We start from the raw sequence: 16,040 nt of genomic DNA, 5'->3' as shown, positions 1-16,040 counted from the left end.
TAATTTTTAAGCAGTTTCAAAATGAAAGTACGTCAGTCTCAAAGGAAGTTTTTTTTAGTCTTGTACAATATTTTAGCTGTACAGGAATAACGAACAGAGTCACTCCGTTATTCCAGATGTAAAGCAGCAGAGGAATTTGGAACACGCTGCAATTCTGTAGAATCACGTTCCCTGTTTATACACTCCTGGAAATGGAAAAAAGAACACATTGACACCGGTGTGTCAGACCCACCATACTTGCTCCGGACACTGCGAGAGGGCTGTACAAGCAATGATCACACGCACGGCACAGCGGACACACCAGGAACCGCGGTGTTGGCCGTCGAATGGCGCTAGCTGCGCAGCATTTGTGCACCGCCGCCGTCAGTGTCAGCCAGTTTGCCGTGGCATACGGAGCTCCATCGCAGTCTTTAACACTGGTAGCATGCCGCGACAGCGTGGACGTGAACCGTATGTGCAGTTGACGGACTTTGAGCGAGGGCGTATAGTGGGCATGCGGGAGGCCGGGTGGACGTACCGCCGAATTGCTTAACACGTGGGGCGTGAGGTCTCCACAGTACATCGATGTTGTCGCTAGTGGTCGGCGGAAGGTGCACGTGGCCGTCGACCTGGGACCGGACCGCAGCGACGCACGGATGCACGCCAAGACCGTAGGATCCTACGCAGTGCCGTAGGGGACCGCACCGCCACTTCCCAGCCAATTAGGGACACTGTTGCTCCTGGAGTATCGGCGAGGACCATTCGCAACCGTCTCCATGAAGCTGGGCTACGGTCCCGCACACCGTTAGGCCGTCTTCCGCTCACGCCCCAACATCGTGCAGCCCGCCTCCAGTGGTGTCGCGACAGGCGTGAATGGAGGGACGAATGGAGACGTGTCGTCTTCAGCGATGAGAGTCGCTTCTGCCTTGGTGCCAATGATGGTCGTATGCGTGTTTGGCGCCGTGCAGGTGAGCGCCACAATCAGGACTGCATACGACCGAGGCACACAGGGCCAACACCCGGCATCATGGTGTGGGGAGCGATCTCCTACACTGGCCGTACACCACTGGTGATCGTCGAGGGGACACTGAATAGTGCACGGTACATCCAAACCGTCATCGAACCCATCGTTCTACCATTCCTAGACCGGCAAGGGAACTTGCTGTTCCAACAGGACAATGCACGTCCGCATGTATCCCGTGCCACCCAACGTGCTCTAGAAGGTGTACGTCAACTACCCTGGCCAGCAAGATCTCCGGATCTGTCCCCCATTGAGCATGTTTGGGACTGGATGAAGCGTCGTCTCACGCGGTCTGCACGTCCAGCACGAACGCTGGTCCAACTGAGGCGCCAGGTGGAAATGGCTTGGCAAGCCGCTCCACAGGACTACATCCAGCATCTCTACGATCGTCTCCATGGGAGAATAGCAGCCTGCATTGCTGCGAAAGGTGGATATACACTGTACTATTGCTGCGAAAGGTGGATATACACTGTACTAGTGCCGACATTGTGCATGCTCTGTTGCCTGTGTCTATGTGCCTGTGGTTCTGTCAGTGTGATCATGTGATGTATCTGACCCCAGGAATGTGTCAATAAAGTTTCCCCTTCCTGGGACAATGAATTCACGGTGTTCTTATTTCAATTTCCAGGAGTGTAGTATCTGGCACGTTATCAACAAAACTGACGCTTTTCACTTTTTCACTTGAGTAGCAGTGGTTGCATTCTGATCCAATTCGTCTTCGGATATTCCTGAGCGAGTGTCGTGTTCTACGACTGACAGATTCTTTTCATCAAGGACGTATGAACCACTGGAGCCAACTTCAGAGCCGGAATTTTCAAAAACTGCTCCTCTGACATCTGCATAATTCGTCTGATTCTGTTAGACATATTTGCATGCATTTTTTGAGGCATCGTACTTTAAAAAAATAACATGAGTTAGGAACTAATGTGTATTACGACTTCCATCTTGAAGGTAATTAGTGAAAAAAATTGCAAAAATAGTAGGTACCTACCTTCAAGGACCAAGAAACAATGGTGAGATAAATGAGCCATAACAAATCAGTCATAACTGATATTGTGTAAAGTATATTCCTACGTACAGAAATTATTTAGAAGAGTAAAATTGTAGTTTACAAAGAAAAACAACCGTTCTAAAACGAACTGGAAACGCACTGAAAAATAAGTAAGGCGGTAGTTGTGATAATACGAACGAAGTTTATTGACTCCAAAATCCCACTAAGCAAACACACTGAAACATAAATTAAGCTGAAGCGTTGTCAGAGCACGGAAAAGAATTGAAAGAACAAGTTGAGGAACATCAGTCGGTGAGGCAACTGTACGTTTGCTCTGTCCTGGCGTTCCCGCCTCTGAGGCGATATGGGTTTGAAATAGAAGCAAGTTATGTTGGGTGGATCGGAACAACGTGCCACATGACCATCACTGCAGTATGAGTAACATACCAAATGAGATTCTTGTAGCTGGCTAGAACCGCAGAGCGATTTTCAGCGCCTCCAGCTGAACATACGTATACCATGTGCGCCTATAAGACGGATGCTCAGTTACAGAAATTATCTCGTGACGCTGGTCAGGAAGATTAGCGTTTAACGTTCCGTCGACAACGGGGTCATCAGGAAGGAAACAAAAGATCCGGTTGGTTAAGACAGGGGAAGGAAATCGGCTGAGCGGTTTGAAAGGACTGTGCCGGCATTCGCCTTAAACGATCTAGCGATCTACTGAAATCACGGAAAACTTAAATGTGGATGGTCGAATGCCGGATTCGAACCGTCGACCTCAAGGAGGTGAGTATATTGTGATAAGCACTGCGCCACTTCGATCGATATGACCACGGCATGCCACTGCAGCTTACGTTTTGTGCGAAGACTTAGACTTTGCTCTGTTATCTCACATTATAATTATGTTATAGCAATGATGCTGAACTGTTAGTGCTACTGATACAATACATGTGATAATAAACCGTATACTTTGCTAAGAGGTTAATACTGACCACACCATAGAAACGATTTTTTAAGAAAAATATGCAAAATTGCTGATAACAATTCGCATCATGTTAAGACTTACACAGCAGATGAAATAGAACGCCGGTACGTCATTCTGTTGTAACTAACACAATCGATCAGCTGAGTGATTGTTTCCATCTTCATATTGTTCCCATCATCATACTGTGCAAAGCACCACACACACACACACACACACACACACACACACGCACACACACACACACACAGACACACACATCAAAAAGAATTTTCCACATGTGAAGTTATCAGAAAGATTGCCGATTTACAAATTCTTTTTGGTGAGTATGTGTGTGTGTGTGGTGCTTTGCACAATATCGTGATGTACAAATTCCCTAAGTGCTGGATATATTTTGGAATATTCGAAAAATACAATCCTGCAACTTTGCAACAAAATCGCGTGGAATTTTCGACGGCACCAACACACCAAAAATATTTCGCTACAGTGGAAGAATAAAAATCGAAAACTGACGATAATGTAAAGTGTATCTTGCAAAGCATGTGAACAGCCGTCTGATGATGAACTTGCCAGTTCGAAACCGCGCTATTTTCGTAAATAAATAGCAGTATTAATAGTTGTTGGTTGCTGTCTTCTGCTTTGTAAGAATTAACCTACATTTAATATTATAAGGTCTGTCAGAGGAGTACTTGACCTTTGGTTGGGGAAAAAAAATTGGCTCTCAAGCAGTTCCCTATGGTTAAAAAAAAATGGCTCTGAGCACTATGGGACTTAACTGCTGTGGTCATCAGTCCCCTAGAACTTAGAGCTACTTAAACCTAACTAACCTAAGCACATCACACACATCCATGCCCGAGGCAGGATTCGAACCTGCGACCGTAGCGGTCGCGCGGTTCCAGACTGTAGCGCCTAGAACTGCTCGGCCACTCCGGGCGGCAGTTCGCTCGGGGCTCCACACACTTCTCCCAGTGATGCCGCCATTGTTGGAATAGTTCCGAGAAAGCCTCTTTCGGAATGGAGTTAAGGTTGGCTGTCTCGTTGCGACCACAACATCCTCTCTTGTCTAAAATCGCGTTCCTTTCAGTGTCCTCTTGAGTTTGGCGAACAGCCAGAAATCGCAGGGGGCTACATCAGGAGAATAAGGAGCAGGCTGGAGCACAGGAATTTGGTTTTTGGCCAGAAGGATCTGAATCATTTGCGAGGAATGTGCTGGAGCATTGTCGTGAGGGAGGAGCCAATTTTCTAGTGACCACAAGTCCGGTCTCTTGCGCCGCACGGCATCACGTCGACGGTGACTGACCATGCGGTGCGTACTCGTGGTGTACCCCAGCGCTGGAGAAAAAGAGGGCGAGCGGAACCGCTCTGACGTCGCTGCCCACTTGGCGGGCCTTCTCTGGCCGCGGTGACGGGGAATGCTTCCACTGCGACGACTGGGATTTGTTTTCTCGGTCGTATCTGACGCCCAGGACTCGTCACCAGTGATTACGGTGTTCACGAATTCGGCATCACGGTTTGTGCAGTCCGGCACGTCTTGTGAGCCTTCAACACCAAATTGCTTCTGCTCCGCCGCCAGCAGATTCGCCACGAATTTCGGCGACACTCGCTTCGTGGCCAAATCTTCGGTCACAATCTACTATGCCGAAAAAGTGTTGATGCCAACATCTTTGGCAGATTCTCTGATAGTCACACGACGGGTCCGCACCATCACGGTGTTCACTTTGGCAATGACCTCGTCATTTCGGCACGGCGATGGCCGATTGACCGTGGCGTGCGGCCGTCTTTAAACCGGTTGTACCACACCTTAATCTGTGTGGTGCCTCTAGCATCGTCTCCGAAAACTGTCTGAATCTTCCAAATGGTTTCCTCCTGGCTGTCGCCCAATTTTTGGCAAAATTCTATGCAGTAGCGCTGCTCCACTCGCTCCCTCGCTTCCCATTTGCGTTGAAATGAAACACAGACGCGAGTACCACACACTACCTCACTCAACTGCTGCTTCTCAGCAACTGACGCTATCGACACGTGGGAAGAATTTCACGCATCCGCACGAAGGGGACGTACTCTCGAAGCGCGGCAGCACATTGTTTTTTTTTTTTTTCTGTAAAGAGCTTTACGAGTAATCATCTGTTCACCTTGTCCAGACTCATTTTCGTTGACTACAACTGTGACGTGTACTGATGTATGTGTTTCAACCATACGTTGCCTTACCAGTAGACAAGTACAGCCCCTAACGGAAAATCCTGACAGTGACACTGCTAACAACGCAAATCCTGCAGCGAACATTCTGAACATCTCTTACATATGCTGTAAATAGTTTTCCGTCTGCACTGTCTCAAGTAACGAAAGCTTAATTATAACAATTATAGCCGACAAAAGTGGCCGAGCGGTTCTAGGCGCTGCAGTCTGGAACCGCGAGACCGCTACCGTCGCAGGTTCTAATCCTGCCTCGGGCATGGATGTGTGTGATGTCCTTAGGTTAGTTAGGTTTAGCTAGTTCTACGTTCTAGGGGACTAATGACCTCAGAAGTTGAGTCCCATAGTGCTCAGAGCCATTTTAAGACAATTATATACCAGGTGACCGGGCCAAATATCTCACGAAATAAGCATCAAACTGAAAAACTACAAAGAACGAAATCCGTCTACCTTGAAGGGGGAAACTAGATGGCGCTATGGCTGGCCCACTAGATGGCGCTGCCATAGGTTCAAATGGCTCTGAGCACTATGGGACTTAACTACTGAGGTCATCAGTCTCCTAGAACGTAGAACTGCTTAAAACTAACTAACCTAAGGACATCACACACATCCATGCCCGAGGCAGGATTAGAACCTGCGACCGTAGTGGTCACGTGGTTAAAAACTGACGCGCCTAGAACCGCACGGCCACACCCGCCGGCGCTGCCATAGGTCAAACGGATATCAACTGCGTTTTTTAAAATAGGAACCCCCATTTTTTATTACATATGCGTGTAGTACGTAAAGAAATATGAATGTTTTAGTTGGACCACTTTTTTCACTTTGTGATAGATGGCGCTGTAATAGTCACCAACGTATACGTACGCGGTATCACGTAACATTCCGCCAGTGCGGACGGTATTTGCTTCGTGATACATTACCCGTGTTAAAATGGAACGTTTACCAATTACGGAAAAGGTCGACATCGTGTTGATGTATGGCTATTGTGATCAAAATGCCCAACGGGCGTGTGCTACGTATGCTGCTCGGTATCCTGGAAGACATCATCCAAGTGGTCGGACCTTTCGCCGGATAGTTACGTTATTTAAGGAAGTGTTCAGCCAAAGTGAAACGTCAAACACGCCCTGCAACAAATGATGATGCCCATGTAGGTGTTTTAGCTGCTGTCGCGGCTAATCCCCACATCACTAGCAGACTAATTGCACGAGAATTGGGAATCTCAGAAACGTCGGTGTTGAGAATGCTACATCAACATCGATTGCACCCGGGCCATATTTCTATGCACCAGGAATCGGATGGAGATGACTTTGAACGTCGTGTACAGTTCTATGACTGGACACAAGAGAAATTACGGGACGATGACAGATTTTTTTCACGCGTTCTATTTAGCGACGAAGCGTCATTCACCAGCAGCGGTAACGTAAACCGGCATAATATGCACTATTTGGCAAACGGAAATCCACGATGGCTGCGGCAAGTGGAACACCTTGGCGGGTTAATGTATGGTGCGCCATTGTGGGAGGAAGGATAATTGGCTCCCATTTTATCGATGGCAATCTAAATGGTGCAATGTATGGTGATTTCCTACGTAATGTTGTACCGATATTACTACAAGATGTTTCATTGCATGACAGAATGGCGATGTACTTCCAACATGACAGAAGTTGCGCGTGCGGTTGAAGCTGTGTTGAATAGCATATTTCATGACAGGTGGATTGGTCGTCGAAGCACCTTCACGTTCACCGGATCTGATGTCCCCGGATTTCTTTCTGTGGAGAAAGTTTGAAGGATATTTGCTATCGTGATCCAGCAACAACGCCTGACAACATACGTCAGTGCATTGTCAGTGCATGTGCGAACATTACGGAAGGCGAACTACTCGCTGTTGAGAGGAATGTCGTTACACGTATTGCCAAATGCATTGATTTTGACGGACATCATTTTGAACATTTATTGCATTAATGTGGTATTTACAGGTAATCACGCAGTAACAGCATGCGTTCTCAGAAATGGTAAGTTTACAAAGGTACATGTATCACATTGGAACAACCGACATAAAATGTTCAAGCGAACCTACGTGCTGTATTTTAATTTAAAAACCCACCCGTTACCAACTGTTGGTCTAAAATTGTGAGCCATAGATTTGTGAGTATTACAGCGGCATCTATCACAAAGCGAGAAAAGTGGTCCAACTAAAACATTCATATTTCTTTACGTACTACACGAATATGCAATAAAAATGGGGGTTCCTATTTTAAAAAACGCAGTTGACATCCCTTTGACCTATGGCAGCGCCATCTAGCGGGCCAACCATAGCCCCATCTGGTTTCCCCCTTCAAGCTAGACAAGTTTCGTTCTTTGTAGTTTTTTCGTTTGACGCATATTTCTTGAGATATTTGGCCCAGTCACGATCAGTGAACCACCCTGTATATTTCTGTTGGGGAAATAGAGCAAGATTCGACTCCATCATCCGCTTTGACTGATAACTCCGTATTTCGAGGAAAGAGCATAGCTTACATGAGTTAGTCAAACAACCTCACATCCATTAACAAAAGGCAGATTACATTCTTCAAGACGGTGGCCACAAGACAGACCAATACGATCGAAAATAAACATAAAAAATGCGAAATATTTCAACAGCGAATGAGACGAATCTAACGGAATAGTCGCGAAAATTAGTGTTCGTGGGCGGGGAAAAGTAAAAGAAAAAAAAAGACAGAAAAAGTAAGATCATTTTTAAGTAAGCAAAAAATCGAAAAACCTCGCTCACGAATTCCTCCAGAATAAACAGATCGAAAAAATACAAGAAACACAAAACTGGAATCGGATATTTCACTTGACATACATAGCTGAAACGAAGACTGCGTGCGGGCCGTTGTGGCCGAGCAGTTCTAGGGGCATCAGTCCGGAACCGCGCGACCGCTAAGGTCGCAGGTTCGAATCCTGCCTCGGGCATGGATGTGTGTGATTGTCCTGAGGTTAGTTAAAGTAGTTCGAAGTCTAGGGGACTGATGTCCTCAGATTTTAAGTCCTATAGTGCTAAGAGCCATTTCAACCATTTGAAGACAGCGTACTATACACCCTACCATCAAGAAAAACAGCATAATCCATAAATTACAGACAAACGGAACAATAAAACTGAAAAAAAACAACCCTAATCAAACCATATTATAAACACAAACATCCACCAAAGAAGTGGCCACCGCTAACAAAAGCACGCCCTCTCTAAATACGATCCATTCGAAAACAACGGCCAAATATTTGTAAGAACCAAAATAATGAGTAAGATCACCACTTCTTTAGCTCGCAAACATTTGAGCTACGAACATAGGTTTGCCGGCCAGTGTGGCCGAACGGTTCTAGGCGCTACAGTCTGGAACCGCGCGACCGCTACGGCGCAGTTTCGAATCCTGCCTCAGGCATGGATGTGTGAGATGTCCTTAGGTTAGTTAGGTTTAAGTAGTTCTAAGTTCTAGGGGACTGATGACGTCAGAAGTTAAGTCCCATATTGCTCAGAGCCATTTGAACCAGTTGAACTTAGGTTTCTGCCTAACCTAACCCTCTGCAAACTTGCTATATTACAAAAATGAGCAAATAATTCTAAGAAACAAGATTGTAATTATAATCACTAATCATTTCACTTGCAGCACTTTAAACTATACTCTTAGATTCCTGTCGATCCTTACCCTCGGAAATCGCGCAGAATGTAGCACGAAACAAACAAATATTTGTGAGCAACATAAACATAAATATAATCGCTACTACTTTCTCTAGCAACAATGTAAACTGTGCTCTCTGGTTCCACGCTAACCACTCCCTCGTAAATCACGACATATCTGGAACAAACAGCACAATTTAGACCAGTTACCAACACAACCACAAATAACATTTAATAAAGGCCGCTCATATCCTTCGCATCGTAAACTCAGGAGGTCACGCAGGACGTCGTGGGCCAAAGCATAAGGGCGAAATCAGTCTGTCAGCTGGTGGGATATCGAGCACTGTTTTGCCACTTGCCTTAATAATAAGAATTTTACAGCAAACGATCTCCATAAAGCTAAACAGTATTCATTTTTCGCCTAAATATTTTGACATGGAAGCCTCCGGTGTAGGAAGGATGGCATAATGGGTGCCCATTTATCTTGAGCATCCTAAATAAATGTTTGTCCAGATGCAAATTACAAAGCATATGTTCTTTAGCCGTCAGCGGGACATCAATCATCATGATTGCCTTCGTTGTAGCTTCGTTTTTTACAAAAATATGAACAGTGGTATGACTTTTTAGAATGGAACCCTGTATTTTTTATTCGATAATTCATTTCCTCTCCTGAAGACCATTCAAAAATGTATCACAGTATACCAATCACTGAAACACAACGTCATTAATTACACAATACAACATTGACTTTGAGCGCTGGATCACAAACTCGTCCACTTGCTGGAGTTGTCAAAATTCAAATGAAAACGAAGTAAAAACATAACACAAAATTGACTTTGACTCTCCTGTACCATTGCCCAGGAGTAGAACATTCAAAGATGCTGAAAGTGGTGAGCATGGACACCGATACATTGGTGCACGCGTTGAACGAAAGAATTATTTACTGCTTCCTGTGTTGCCTGCTGAAGAGAATTACAAGCAAGCACGATACGTTCCTGCACGTCCTCTGGAGTTGTTAGAGTATCGCGATAAACAACGTCTTTAATCAGGAGGCCTAGCAGGCCAAGTAACTGTTCCTCCTCGACCAATCGATCTGGCAGGATACCTTTGGTTCAGAACACGACGTCATTATGTGCTGGATATCTATCGTGGTGATACCACATAAGCATTCTGGTTCATAGGAGGAAGTTGGCATATGCTGTGCCGTATAGACTGTGGTTGTTGTTGTTGTGGACTACAGTCCAGAGACTGGTTTGTTGAGGCTCTCCATGCTACTCTGTCCGGTGCAAGCTTCTTCATCTGCCAGTACCAACTGCAACCTACATCCTTCTGAATCTTTTTAGTGTATTAATCTTTTGGTCTTCCTCTACGAGTTTTACCCTCCAAGCTGCCCTCCAATACTAAATTGGTGATCACTTGATGCCTCAGAATATGTCCTATCAACCGATTCCTTCTTATAGTAAATTTGGGCCATAAATTTCTCTTCTTCCCAATTCTATTCAAGTTATTAGTTATGGGATCTAACCAAATAATCTTCAGCATTCTTCTGTAGCACCACATTTCGAAAGCTTCTAGTCTCTTCTTGTCTAATCTATTTATCGTCCACGTTTCACTTCCATACATGGCTACACTCCATACAAATACTTTCAGAAACGACTTACTTAACTGTATACTCGATGTTAGTAAATTTCTCTTCTTCAGAAACGTTTTCGTTACCATTGCCAGTCTACGTTTTGTAGCCTCTCTACTCCGACCATCATCAGTTATTTTACTCCCCATATAACAAAACTCATTTACTACTTTAAGCGTCTCATTTCATAATCTGATTCCCTTAGCATTACCCGATTTAATTCGACTATGTTCCATTACCCTCGTTTTGCTTTTGTTGATGTTCATCTTATATCCTCCTGTCCATTTCGTTCAGCTGCTCTTCCAGGTCCTTTGCTGCCTCTGAAAGAATTACAGTGTCATCGGTGAACCTTAAAGTTTTTATTTCTTCTCCGTGGATTCTAATTCCTACTCCAAATTCGTCTTTTGTTTCGTTTCCTGCTTGCTCAATATACAGATTGAATAACATCGGGGAGAGGCTATAACCCGGTCTCACTCCCTTCCTAACCACTGCTTCCCTTTCATACCCCTCGACTCTTATAACTGCCATCTGGCTTCTGTACAAATTGTAAATAGCCTTTCGCTCTCTGAATTTTACCCCTGCCACCTTCAGAATTTGAAAGAGCGTATTCCACTCAACATTGTCAAAAGCTTTCTCTAAGTCTACAAATGCTAGAAATGTAGATTTGCCTTTCCTTAATCTATTTTCTAAGATAAGTCGTAGGGTTAGTATTGCCTCACGGGTTCCAACATTTCTACGGAATCCAAACTGATCTTACCCGAGGTCGGCCTTTACCAGTTTTTCCATTCGCCTGTAAGGAATTCGTGCAGAACTAGCACTTCTGGAAGAAAAGATATCGCGAATGTCTGGGGGAAGCGTGGAAGGTAGGAGACAAGGTGCTGTCGGAATTAAAGCTCTGAGAACGAGTCGTGAGTTGTGGTCGGGCAGCTCAGTTAGTAGAGCACTTGCCCGCGAAAGACAAATGTCCCGAGTTCGAGTCCCTGTTCGGCACACAGTTTCGATCCGCCAGGAAGATTCACGTCAGTGCACATCCCTCTACAGCGTTAAAATTTCATTCTGGAAGGTGAAAATTACTGCAGCAGCCTATGGTGTACGGTTTCGCTCTTACTGTGACATCAAGTGTAGAGCAACAGGGAACACAGAAAAGGACAGCGTACTAAGTACACTCAGTTGTATAAATCCACTCCATTCTTGACAACAGTGTAGCAAGATTATTTTCTACAATTTCATTTTGCTTGACGACACAGTACGTGTAGCCCCACGAATAGTGCTGAAATCTTAATAACGCCTGATGATCAAAGTGGTAGCAAATAAAAGCTTGCTTAATTTGAACCACTTGGTGATGCATCGGTAGGACTTCCTTTAAATAGATAAGACTTGTGGGGCACCACCTATGCAAAATATATTGGAAAAACTTACATCGAACTGCTGTAAATGTAGATCAGACGGAATGGACGGCATATGGAGCCTCTCGCGGCAAATACGAGTCCATGGCGGTGCTCATCATGCTATTTCCGAGATGCAGGAAGAAGAAAAGATTGTCGTAGAAAATACAAGGGTCGTTCAGTAAATAATGCAGCATCTATTTTCTTAAAGGGAGATGTCCTCTTAGCTACTTCAAATTTGATGCATTTGTACAAGTTTCAAGCAATCCTGGTAGATGGCAGAGCCATAATGTTCAATCCAAATGGCGTCTACGCAAGGCACTCACTACAAGGAAGTTCTGTAACTGAATTCTTGACTGCGGGAAAGACAAACTCGATGAACATCCATAAAGGCTTGTGTGTAATGCACAGTAGTGATGCAGCTGTAGGAGTGCTTTTGGCCCAGAGTAAAGAGAGGTGAAGCGTCAGGAAGCGCAAATACTGAGCTCCATGACTGACCACCACTGTCGCAGCTTCCGACATGGTGAATCCTCCTGATGTCACTATTAGTGCAGACCGGCGCGCCGAAGTTCGACGGTTGCCTCCACAGTTGTGAGCACGGTAAGTTATTGAGACCCTTGCATATTCGAAGGTGTGCTCGAGATCGGTTCCACGAATGCTCACAACAGACCAGAAGAGTTCTTCGGGTCGCGGATGGTTACAGGTGAGGAAACTCGGCTGCATCACATTAAGCTGCAAACAAAAACGCAGTCAGTGTCCAAAATGCTACTCCAGACGGGTGTAAAAATGAATGTATGAATGTGCACAACGGAAAACAATAAACGCTAAAATGAAGATTTGGCCCTGTCTGATTACCCCCTGAATCAGATCTTTTTTTTGGTCATCAGTCTACTGACTGGTTTGATGCGGCCCGCCACGAATTCCTTTCCTGTGCTAACCTCTTCATCTCAGAGTAGCACTTGCAACCTATGTCCTCAATTATTTGCTTGACGTATTCCAATCTCTGTCTTCCTCTACAGTTTTCGCCCTCTACAGCTCCCTCTAGTACCATGGAAGTCATTCCCTCATGTCTTAGCAGATGTCCTATCATCCTGTCCCTTCTCCTTAGCAGTGTTTTCCACATATTCCTTTCCTCTCCGATTCTGCGTAGAACCTCCTCATTCCTTACCTTATCAGTCCACCTAATTTTCAACATTCGTCTATAGTACCACATCTCAAATGCTTCGATTCTCTTCTATTCCGGTTTTCCCACAGTCCATGTTTCACTACCATACTATGCTGTACTCCAGACGTACATCCTCAGAAATTTCTTCCTCAAATTAAGGCCGGTATTTGATACTAGTAGACTTCTCTTGGCCAGAAATGCCTTTTTTGCCATAGCGAGTCTGCTTTTGATGTCATCTTTGCTCCGTCCGTCATTGGTTATCTTACTGCCTAGGTAGCAGAATTCCTTAACTTCATTGACTTCGTGACCATCAATCCTGATGTTAAGTTTCTCGCTGTTCTCATTTGTACTACTTCTCATTACCTTCGTCTTTCTCCGATTTACTCTCAAACCATACTGTGTACTCATTAGACCATTCCGTTCAGCAGATCATTTAATTCTTCTTCACTTTCATTCAGGATAGCAATGTCATCAGCGAATCGTATCATTGATATCCTTTCACCTTGTATTTTAATTCCACACCTGAACCTTTCTTTTATTTCCATCATTGCTTCCTCGATGTACAGATTGAAGAGTAGGGGCGAAAGGCTACAGCCTTGTCTCACACCCTTCTTAATACGAGCACTTCGTTCTTGATCGTCCACTCTTGGTTGTTGTACATATTGTATATGACCCGTCTCTCCCTGTAGCTTACCCCTACTTTTTTCAGAATCTCGAACAGCTTTCACCACTTTATATTGTCGAACGCTTTTTCCAGGTCGACAAATCCTATGAAAGTGTCTTGATTTTTCTTTAGCCTTGCTTCCATTATTAGCCGTAACGTCATAATTGCCTCTCTCGTCCCTTTACTTTTCCTAAAGCCAAACTGATCGTCACCTAGCGCATTCTCAATTTTCTTTTCCATTCTTCATGCTTCAATGCATGAGCTGATTGTGCGATAATTCTCGCACTTGTCAGCTCTTGCCGTCTTCGGAATTGTGTGGATGAAGCTTTTCCGAAAGTCAGATGGTACATCGCCAGACTCATATATTCTACACACCAACGTGAATAGTCGTTTTGTTGCCACTTCCCCCAATGATTTTAGAAATTCTGATGGAATGTTATCTATCCCTTCTGCCTTATTTACCCGTAAGTCCTCCAAAGCTCTTTTAAATTCCGATTCTAATCCTGGATCCCCTATCTCTTCTAAATCGACTCCTGTTTCTTCTTCTATCACATCAGACAAATCTTCACCCTCATAGAGGCTTTCAATGTATTCTTTCCACCTATCTGCTCTCTCCTCTGCATTTGACAGTGGAATTCCCGTTGCACTCTTAATGTTACCACCGTTGCTTTTAATGTCACCAAAGGTTGTTTTGACTTTCCTGTATGCTGAGTCTGTCCTTCCGACAATCATATCATTTTCGATGTCTTCACATTTTTCCTGCAGCCATTTCGTCTTAGCTTCCCTGCACTTCCTATTTATTTCATTCCTCAGAGACTTGTATTTCTGTATTCCTTATTTTCCCGGAGCATGTTTGTACTTCCTCCTTTCATCAATCAACTGAAGTATTTCTTCTGTTACCCATGGTTTCTTCGCAGCTACCTTCTTTGTACCTATGTTTTCCTTCCCAACTTCTGTGATGGCCCTTTTTAGAGATGTCCATTCCTCTTCAACTGTACTGCCTACTGCGCTATTCCTTACTGCTGTATCTATAGCGTTGGAGAACTTCAAACGTATCTCGTCGTTCAAAAATGGTTCAAATGGCTCTGAGCACTATGGGACTCAACTTCTGAGGTCATCAATCCCCTAGAACTTAGAACTACTTAAACCTAACTAACCTAAGGACATCACACACATCCATGCCCGAGGCAGGATTCGAACCTGCGACCATAGCGGTCACGCGGTTCCAGACTGCAGCGCCTAGAACCGCTCGGCCACTCCGGCCGGCTCTCGTCGTTCCTTAGTACTTCCGTATCCCACTTCTTTGCGTATTGATTCTTCTTGACTTATGTCTTGAACTTCAGCCTACTCTTCATCACTACTATATTGTGATCTGAGTCTATATCTGCTCCTGGATACGCTTTACAATCCAGTATCTGATTTCGGAATCTCTGTCTGACCATGATGTAATCTAATTGAAATCTTCCCGTATCTCCCGGCCTTTTCCAAGTATACCTCCTCCTCTCGTGATTCTTGAACAGTGTATTCGCTATTACTGGCTGAAACTTGTTACAGAACTCAATTAGTCTTTCTCCTCTTTCATTCCTTGTCCCAAGCCCATATTCTCCTGTAACCTTTTCTTCTTCCCCTACAACTGCATTCCAGTCGCCCATGACTATTAGGTTTTCGTCCCCCTTTACATACTGCATTACCCTTTCAATATCCTCATACACTTTCTCTATCTGTTCATCTTCAGCTTGCGACGTCGGCATCTATACCTGAACTATCGTTGTCGGTGTTGGTCTGCTGTCGATTTTCTGCTGCTGTTGATATTACCCGATACTTATCTGACCAGAAATCCTTGTCTTCCTTCCACTTCACTTCACTGACCCCTACTATATCTAGATTGAGCCTCTGCATTTCCCTTTTCAAATTTTCTATTTTCCCTACCACGTTCAAGCTTCTGACATTCCACGCCCCTTCTAGTTTCCCTACCACGTTCAAGCTTCTGACATTCCACGCCCCTTCTAGTTTCCCTACCACGTTCAAGCTTCTGACATTCCACGCCCCGACTCGTAGAACGGATCTTAGGATCTCTTAATTCTATAAATTACAATCTAAACCTAAATGAATGATGAATGCGACTAATCCTACTATACGATAAACTTTGTTCCTGCTTATATATTTATTCTAGATTAGAAAAAAACTTTATGTTTACAAAGTTCACATTTCCTAAGTAAAATTACTGATCAATTGCCCAACTCTACCCCTTATTATGACTGTGCGGTCTAATATCAATAACGCGAAATGACTGACATCATCTTCATACCAAACACTAGAAGACACTACCTTTAAAGATGATGTACGGTGGTGTGCAACCTCAGTGGAAATAAACA

Source organism: Schistocerca nitens, unplaced genomic scaffold (assembly GCF_023898315.1).
Source record: "Schistocerca nitens isolate TAMUIC-IGC-003100 unplaced genomic scaffold, iqSchNite1.1 HiC_scaffold_363, whole genome shotgun sequence".
Lineage (NCBI taxonomy): Eukaryota > Metazoa > Arthropoda > Insecta > Orthoptera > Acrididae > Schistocerca > Schistocerca nitens.
The sequence above is the reverse complement of the archived record's forward strand: the minus strand, read 5'-3'. Positions refer to the sequence as shown.